The sequence below is a fragment of the Lepus europaeus genome, chromosome 13 (assembly GCF_033115175.1).
Source record: "Lepus europaeus isolate LE1 chromosome 13, mLepTim1.pri, whole genome shotgun sequence".
NCBI lineage: Eukaryota > Metazoa > Chordata > Mammalia > Lagomorpha > Leporidae > Lepus > Lepus europaeus.
Window position 1 is genome coordinate 19,219,029 of NC_084839.1, and position 9,322 is coordinate 19,228,350.

General features: G+C 37.8%; 1 non-coding gene across 1 annotated transcript; it reads left to right on the forward strand.

Annotated features, from left to right (window-relative positions):
• Nucleotides 1–8,996: 8,996 nt before the first annotated feature.
• Nucleotides 8,997–9,100, forward strand: LOC133773078 (U6 spliceosomal RNA). The gene has a single exon (XR_009867864.1). It is a non-coding gene; the product is annotated as a U6 spliceosomal RNA (small nuclear RNA).
• The last annotated feature ends 222 nt before the right edge of the window (nt 9,101–9,322 follow it).

The following is a 9,322-nucleotide window of genomic DNA, read 5'->3' on the forward strand; positions in this document are numbered from 1 at the left end:
CTGCACAGGGTTTTAGAAGTTCTCCCTGCACAGGTCTGCACTCCCACCAGGGATAAATCACTACCGAGCGCCATGTCCCCAACAGGGGGCTGTTAATTAGTTTTAAAGGCTCCTGTGGTTCTTCTAGTGCTTTAAGGAAGAACACAAACCCAGTAATATAGAAAAATACTTTTTTTATGGTCAGCACAGGCTGAGATTTTATTAGCTTCCCACGGCTGTATGAAAGTTAAGCTATATGCAAATGTGCAAAGAGAAGGCTGTTAAAATTGACTGGGATAAATGTGTTGTGTATCTTGCAGTTGGAATGTTGTAGAACTCCACTTAAATGGAAGGGGAAGGAGGCAAACCACTATGTGTGCTTTAGTCTGTAAGGCTGGGGCAGGGGAGCCCTGCTCTGCATCTCAAATTCATTCCTATTGGCATCCAGCCCAGCTCTGGTGTTGCCCTTTGTACTCTCAGAGAGCAAAACCTTTTCATTCTCAAAGGTAGTAGATGAGGGATATAAAGTCTGAGGGTTCTATCATTGTAGAATTGGCATACAGCTTAGAAAAGGGCATCTTCTCTTCCCTCCAATATTTTAAGTGAACAAAATGAGCTCCAATTTCAAAACTACACATATATATATATAATTTTAATTTAAAATGAAGTTTAAAAATAAATAACAAAAGCTCATGACAACAGTCTTTCATTACTGTTGATTCAAAACTGCAGAGACTGTGGAGATAGTTATCTATCAAGGTCATAAGCATACTGGATTTGATCCCACGTTTAACAAATATGCATTAATCATCTGCTGTGTACTAGAGATGGTTTTCTGAACATGCAAGGTGCTAAACAATCTTGGCCCTCAAAGGACTTATTTTACTTTTATTTATTATCATTTTGTTGAGGTTTAATTTAATACAATGAGGTACAGAGATCTTGAATGTGCATTTTGGTAGATTCTGAGTTTTTAAAAGGACCTATCCATAGGAATATGTCAAAGAAATGTATGTGTGTGTTTGTGTGTGACCTTTTCTTCTTGCTGTGATGAAATTGCTATCCCTATGAGGCTATACAATCCCAGAATTCTCCCACATCTCAATAAGATAGTATATAACATTCTGCAAATAGTAGATCATTGATATTTTCATGGCTTGGTTAGGTGACTATTTGCTCTGTGTCTAGGACAATAATGACACCACACAAGGGTATCACTGAATCTTCCCCCTATACATGTGCCACAAAACTTAAAATCGGTACAAACTCCCATTTTATAGAGATTACAGCTGAGTTACAGATAGTTTAACTGCCTGGTTATGTATGTGGCAGAAGAATACATCAAACCTTTATTTTCTGACTCAGTGGGTAACTTCCTTATCTTCAAACTGTGGAGCCTCAAGTGATAAGCTCAGCTTGTTTACAGGTTCATGCTTCTTTGTAAGTATCTAAAACTATGTCCTTGGCCATTATGTGGTCACATAGAGTAGCCCTAATACCTAAAACAACATAGTTGAGTTCCAGACTCTTTAGATTAAAAAATAAAAAGAAGAAAAACAAATAGATGGAATCATTCAAAAAGCTAAAATGTAGATAACTGAATGCCAGAAAAACAGCAACAATTCACCATTTAACCAGTAGATCAAGTAAGAGTATAAAATACACACCTCTGTTCCTAACTGCTCTACAGGCACCCCTCATTTCTAACCTTTTCCCTTGGCTAGTTTTCCTAATGACTCCTATTCCTGTTATACTCATCCTGCCTTTTCAAGCCTCAAAACATCCATCTCCAGATGTAGAGTTACATAATCTATCTCTTTAGAGAATGTCAGACAACTCAGAAAATTCAGTAATCCCATGTAAGAGAAAAAACATCTCCCTATTTTTTCCCCATCAATACACCAGTTTTTCCCTTTGTATATCCTCATGGGGAAATGGCTAAAATTTTCTAACCTGCTGGGCATTACAACTGATTCGTCCATATCATTTGCCATTTTTCTATTACTCGTTTAAGATTACGAAGCCATTTATGGTTAACAAATGATATTTCCAAATACTTAAACTTCCAAGAGAAGTTGCTTATTTTTATATCAGGTGTAGTATTTATTTAAAAATTTTTGTCCCCTGCCCCCAAATCACATGGTTATGAGGGATGGCCAATTCAAACAGAGGGAAAAAGGTGACACCTCTTAGGATCTGGACCAGGCTGGTCAGGGGCAGAGTTCAGTATAGCTGATGGGCATTTGGAGAGTGACATCCAAAGAATGGAGCAATTATCCCCAACCAAAGGGGAAGAGTTGCACATTTAGTAGATGCAGTAGGCAGAGCTAACTGTCTGGGTAATCAAGTTAATAAATGCAACATAGATACACCTGTTAAGTTATAATGTTTACAAATAAAATCTAAAAATCTAAAATTATACATAACTAAATGTTTCACTGACTTTCATGATAACTTGAAGGTTGTGGGCTCTCTCAGATAAAAAAGCAAGACAGTTAAAAGCTAAACTCAGAAATATATTTTGAAAAGATGATATGCAAAGAAATAATGTCATTAATAAGTAATGTGCCCTTGAAAACAAATAAAAAAAGTACTAACACAACAATAGACAAATGGACTATGAACATGAGCAAATGTTTTAAACGAGGAAATATAAATATAATATGGCTAATAAACATATGAAAGAGTGTTTAACTTCTCCTGAAAATAAGGAAAATGCATATTAAAATATGCAGATACTTTATTTGCTATCAAATTGTTTCAAGGTTGGTGATAGTGCAGTGAGGCAGACTTTTTCAAATGCTTCTATTAGGAGAATAAAATAACACAATATTCCTTGTAAATCAATTTGGCTCTGTGTTTCAAGATCATTAAACATACTTCTGTTTTGCCAAATGACTCCATTTCTCAGAATTTATATTAAGGAAAAAACTGTTTAGATGTTTAAAAAGATGCTCAATATATCTATAATAATGAAAAATAAAATGGAAACAGTCTACATATCAAATAGAAGATGGTCACCATTTCAGAATGCGATAGTTCTTCTTCCCAAATAATAATACAGAGATGAGAAAAATGGTCATGCTAAAATAGTGAATTATCAAAAAACAAAAACAAACAAGAAAAAATGACTTTTAAAAAACTATTAGCAGTGGTCAAGGAAAAAATGGTGGTTTTTGTTTGTTGGTTTTTTTTGTGGTTTTGTTTGGTTAAGAAGTTAATACAAATACTTCAGGGAACTTGGTTATTATGTTACAAACTTTTTAAATGCAGAGGAAATACAGCAAATGTACAGACTTGACAAATGCAATGCAATCTGTTCTGTAGTGAATAAGTTGCATGTTTAGACATGACTAAAATGTTGAATCTAGTTATCCGTAGAAAGTAATATATGCCCATAACCTTTGATAATTATATTGTGACTCATCTGTCTGGAACAAGGGCTATGCAAGATTCACATAATTGGGAAAGAAATCGAAAATACAAGAGTCAAGTACAGATGACTCATTCATGAGCCTGCCTAAGAACGCACAGCCAACCAGGCCCCCATCAGCCCTACAGTTCAAACAGCACATTTGTATGGAAAAGAAAAAGGCAATGCTTGTTCCTTTTGACATTGCACAACCATCTGAGGAAAATACACATTGGTTGTAAGTACAGAAGCAAACCATGCCCCTAGAATTGTAGTTTACAACTGGCACAACTACACTGCAACCCTAGACCCTGTGACCATAGCAAGTCAGATTTCTGTCACACTTCTGTGCCCCACACTCCCTTGCTCTCCTTAGTGGTATATGGGAAGTACATACCTGGAGGAGCAGGAAGTGTGATGTCTGAGCACATGGAGTGCTTCGGAGATCCTGTGACAGCAGGATATCACGGGCCTGTGGTAAACAGAATTGAAGCTGCAATTCAGAACTCGGCAATTAGAATGCACACTTTCATTAACCAATTTAGAACAAGGGGCAGCGTAGTGGTCCAGTAATATAAAGTATAGCTTGCATAACTGGTATCCCATACTACAGCCCCGGGTGGAGTCCCAGCTACTACTTTCCATCCATCTTCCTGCTAACGTTCCAGGAAAGGCAGAAGCATACGGCCCACATACTTGGATCCCTGACACCCATGTTGGAGAACCAGGTAGAGTTCCTGGCTCCTGGCTTCAGCCTGGTCCAGACCTGGCTATTGCAGACACTTGTGAAGTGAAGCAGTGTATGGGAGATGCCTCTCTCTCTCCCATCCCCTCCCCCTCTCTGTTACTCTGCCTTTCAAAACATCTTAGAATTAAATGAAGAAGAATAGTTTTGTGCTGAAAAAAAATTGGTACCTGGGAAACTGTTCTTCATTGTACCTTTCCCTGGTAAGGGAACAGAGGAGAAGAGCTAAGTCCTCACATTTTTTGGGAGCTGAGAATGAGCCAAGAGAAAAGAGGCTGACAAATGGTCCATAGTTAAAAATCTGAATCAAAAGTTCCCATTCCCCAAACGTTCCTAGATACCCCCAGGGAGCCACTTTCTGGTACTTCCTGTGTAGCTCTCCTTAATCTTGGTAAATACAGCCACAGAGCTAAGTATTTCAGTTTTAAGGAAAGGAGATAGGAGACTCCATTTCAGTGCACACGATTTGACCATGATTGAGAGTATGTTGATTGTGCCCTGGTTTCTGTAGGACTCATGAATTCCTGGGCAGTGGGTTGTAAGTTTTCCTGCCAATTGACCATGCCTAATACCCAGTAATTGGGAGTAGAGAAATTCATCCCTCATCTGCTTCCTTCTTGTAATAAAAATGCCAGGGTTTTGGAATTAGAGTGAAAACATGTACTGGTGCTAGTTTCATAAATAAAAAGTTAGAAGAAAGTCAATGCTAGAAACTCTCTCTGTGAGCATTGCTGGGCCGCTTGTACTTTTTTCCCTTACTCTATTTCATGGATTCAGAAATCAAAGGGTACCAGATGAAAAACTTTCTTTGGTCTGGATATTCACCTGTTAGCACAGATCTCATCTAAAAAAAGTATTTGCACAGATCCTATTTCTTTTTCTATGCTTATTTTTGATGTAAATGACTTGCTAGCATTGAACTTCATTAACTCTAAAATATGTAAGGCTTGTCTTTTTTTGTTTTCAACATTCAGAAGTGTTTCTTAAATTATAAAGACGTTATTTCTAGCAAGACTAAAGTCACAGCATGCAGGTGATTTGGGGCACAGTCACCTACTTTCCATCATTCCTTAAACTAACACTAAATGTAAAAGCAAATGCTACTGCACATTTTCCATATACATGAAGAAGACTCTTTTTTTCCAATTGCAAAGTTTTCTACCATAATATCATTCGGGTATTACTTTTATTTCCTTTTCAAAATTTTCTCATCTCTGCTTTTTTAAAATACACTTTAGAAACGTATAGGAGCACTTACTCCCTGAAGATACCTCAAAGAGAATGTTATTTTTCCAAAGCGTGAGGAGAAGACTGCATCAACAGGGGGCCTTACATTTTAGCATAGGTTGGGGGTGGCAGGGAAATCAGGGAAATGGAGTGAACTCATAAGATGGAGAGGCGGTTGTACAGTTTACACTTGTCAACACTTGGGCTTCACTTCTAATCTAACTTCAGTCCCTCCCATCTCCCACACTCTGATACAAATGACTTCCAACAGAGGAGCTCTGATGATGTGGCACTTTCTCTAAACCTCTAGGGGCTAGCATTGGCTGCCCGACTAACTGCCTGCATTCTTCAGACTAAAATCCAGTGCCTTCATGATCTTCCACTTCCAACCTATATTACTACCAATTAGAATTCGGAACAAAGCATTCTCACCAGCTGACTAGTTACTACTGGTTTTGAATACCAAATCAACATTTTATCCTCCTGAAAGCTGTTATACAGAGTAGCAGTTCCAAAAAGCAGAAATACACCAATGCACAGGGCAACCAGTTGGGTTATACAGAATCCAAAGAGATCATTCAATGTTTAGAGGCTTTCACAATGTTTGACTTCTAATTCCATTACGTTTTACAACACCTATGCATGCTTCAGGTGAATATGACAAGTGTCAACACCGTCTACTTTCAGTCTCTCGATGACTGTTAAAACGATGTATTGAGTATCTGTGCTGTTTCGGATTCTCGCTGAGCATTTACTTATTTAATGTGTATAGTGATTCAGTACGACAAGGCAGCCATTATTCTCATTTTGCAGATGAGAAAACACTGCACTAATTAGAGTAAATGAACTACAGAAGGACAATCATTATATCAACCAGGATTAAAGTTTAGGTTTGTTTTACTTCTTAGTCAAGTTGAGTTTCCTGGAAGAGGTGGTTTATACTTTAGATCAAATGGAATTCTATCAATCACTTAGATTTCTACATTTTTTGATAACTTACTTTCAGGCTTATCACTGAAAATTTTTTAAAATGCGTTTAATTTCAATATTGCAGCAGAAATCCGCCATATTTATACTGTTTATGAAAGCACCGGGAAATTTTAGGCAGCAGCAGAATACATATAAATTGCTGTTTTATCTCCTAACATTGACCCCAGTATGTACCTGGTGATTTAGGTCTCTTAAATGCATGATGAAAAACATGCCTGGGCTCAGGTTTGCACAAGTGTTTCTGGAGACTGAGAAATATGACAATTTGGATAAGGTCATCAGGAAAGCCATTCCTCAAGCAAGACCTCTGAATATTTATGCATAAAGTCTAGAACCAGGTGCCACATCTGGACTAAAATCTGGCAGAGAAGGATGTTCAGTTTGTTTCCTCAAGGAATTTAAACTCTGATCTTGTTGCATCTCCCAGTGCATTCCTTCTAGCCTACACCAAACCACCAATGATGTAAATAAAACATTCAGGATTCTTGCAGAAATGTGACTCCACTATCCTTCATGCAATAATGCAGCACTTTGTAACAAGCTTTATAATGAGGCTATGAATTAAAGTGATGCATGGTTTTTCTGAGGTACAATATGCATCACAACAGCCTTTATTAACAATTTAAAACCATATAATGTGCTTTATAAGCTAATAAAGTAGCTGCCTCTAAATGATTTATCAAATATGAATAATGCATCCAGAAATAACTTACAGGAACAGGGCCAGACTCCCTTGCTCCTCTGTTAGCTGGCTTTCTCCACAGATGACAATAAAGATACATGGGAGCTGGGTTACTGAGCTTGAGCCACTCAAACCAGCAGCCCCTGTTCTACCAGGAAGCCCGAGATCTTTCCAGAGACTTCCTGCCTAGCCTCCTGTTCCCTGAATTCCAGCCATTCTTTCTGCCTCTTTCCACTTCAGTCTCTGTATCTACCTTTTTATCCATCCTTCTCCCATTTCAGGGTCTTCCTCATTCTCTCATCATGCCTGCTTAGCTAGAAAGGTTAGGGGCTATCCAGACAGTTTCCATACAGGAGCAGACCTGTGTAGTAGATGAAACAGTAGACTGAGTAATCAGGGGAGAATGCCGAGGGCTTGTAGCCCAGAAGAGGATGATGTCTTATCCTTTCTCTAGACTATTAGGACAGCCACAGAAGAGTTTAAAACCTCCCAAATCCCTAAATACTACTAGATTTGTCTACTGAACACTTCCTTTTTTGAATTCTGACACATTATTCTAAGACTCAAAGCTTGTAGGATATCAGTCTAGGCTTCTTGGAGGAATTTTATTTTAGAAATACATAGACATATGTACAAAACTAAAAGCACAGTAGAGAAAGTTGCAAGGTACTATTGCTCCTATTTAACAAGGAAAACAAACTAGCTCTACAGATAATCATCAGATAGCCTTAAAAGATGTATTTCCAAAAATTATGAACATTTGCTGGGAAAATAGAGACCCAGGATTACCACAATATCTGCCATAGAACATGAGGAGATCGAACCCAATGTACGCAAGAACACTGACGAAACATTCAGCTTTCCACAAGTTTATGAAATCTATTTGTGAGCTAATCAATAGATTAGCATCCTCAATGGCCATAGTCAAAGAATGACTATATAATACAAAAAACACAATGAGCTTTGTGCCACAGGCAACACACAAGGCAGAAAAGCCGAGGCAAATCCCTCTTCACAAGTGTTTGTCAGTTGTATTCTGAAAGTTGGTAATAGGCAACAAGGAGATCTCTGGCAGCACAGAAAGTAGGGAATATGGTGGAATCTACTATATAAGAGGATTCCTTAGGAATCCAAAAAGCTTAGAGCTACTCTCTAAAGTGGAGGGAGAAGTCTCCTAGCTTTCTGAAAATGGCAGATAATATTGAAAGCATGAATATCTCATTTTGTAATGTCATTTATGTTTTAAAGAAAAGTAAAATGAAAAAAAAAAGAATTTATATCCTGAAGCCCTCAGTTTGATACCATAATAATGATAATAATAATAATATTTTTTAAAAATTTATTTGACAAGTAGAGTTAGACAGTGAGAAAGAGAGAGACAGAGATAAAGACCTTCCTTCTGTTGGTTCACCCTCAAAATGGCTGCTATGGCTGGCACGCTACACCGATCCAAAGCCAGGAGCCAGGTGCTTCTTCCTGGTCTCCCATGGGGTGCAGGGCCCAAGCACTTGGGCCATCCTCCACTGCCTTCCTGGGCCACAGCAGAGAGCTGGACTGGAAGAGGAGCAACTGGGACTAGAACCTTGGTGCCCATTTGGGATGCCAGCACCACAGGTGGAGGATTAACCAAGTGAGCCATGGCGCTGGCCCAATGGGTCCCCTAATAATAATAATAATAAAACAGTTCTCTGTAATATCTCTACTGTTTATGTTCCAAGAATTTTCAACGAAAAATCCTAATATGGCCCTCAAAAATCTGAAATCAGAGTGAACCAAATCAATCTAATCTGTAATAATACCCTGATTCTGGTCATCAAAATATCAAACTCACATATCACTTGCCCCCATGTAGCCCTATCAACAGAAATGTTATGTCATTCTTTCAAATTAGAGATATTTATCTTATTATATTGCTCTTTTTTTCACAAGACAGTTGACATTAAATAAAAATTTCAAGGCATGTGCTTGGTTCAGTAACACATGCACTAAAACTGGAATGATATAAGAGATTATCATGGTACCTGCAAAAAAATGACATAATATTCATGAAATGTCACACATTTTAAAACCGAAAAGGAGGAAGTCCTTAACTGTAAAGATTGCACAGTCTTGTGTGTAGAGAATCTCAAAGACTCCACAAGAATAAGTAAAATAAATAAATAATAAAGAAACTGTTCAAACTCTTGAATGGTTGTTTCAGTATGGTTGCAGAATGTAAGGTCAGTATACAAAAACCAATAGTGGTTTCTGCGTAGCAAAATTATATGTAGCAACATGGATTATCTTA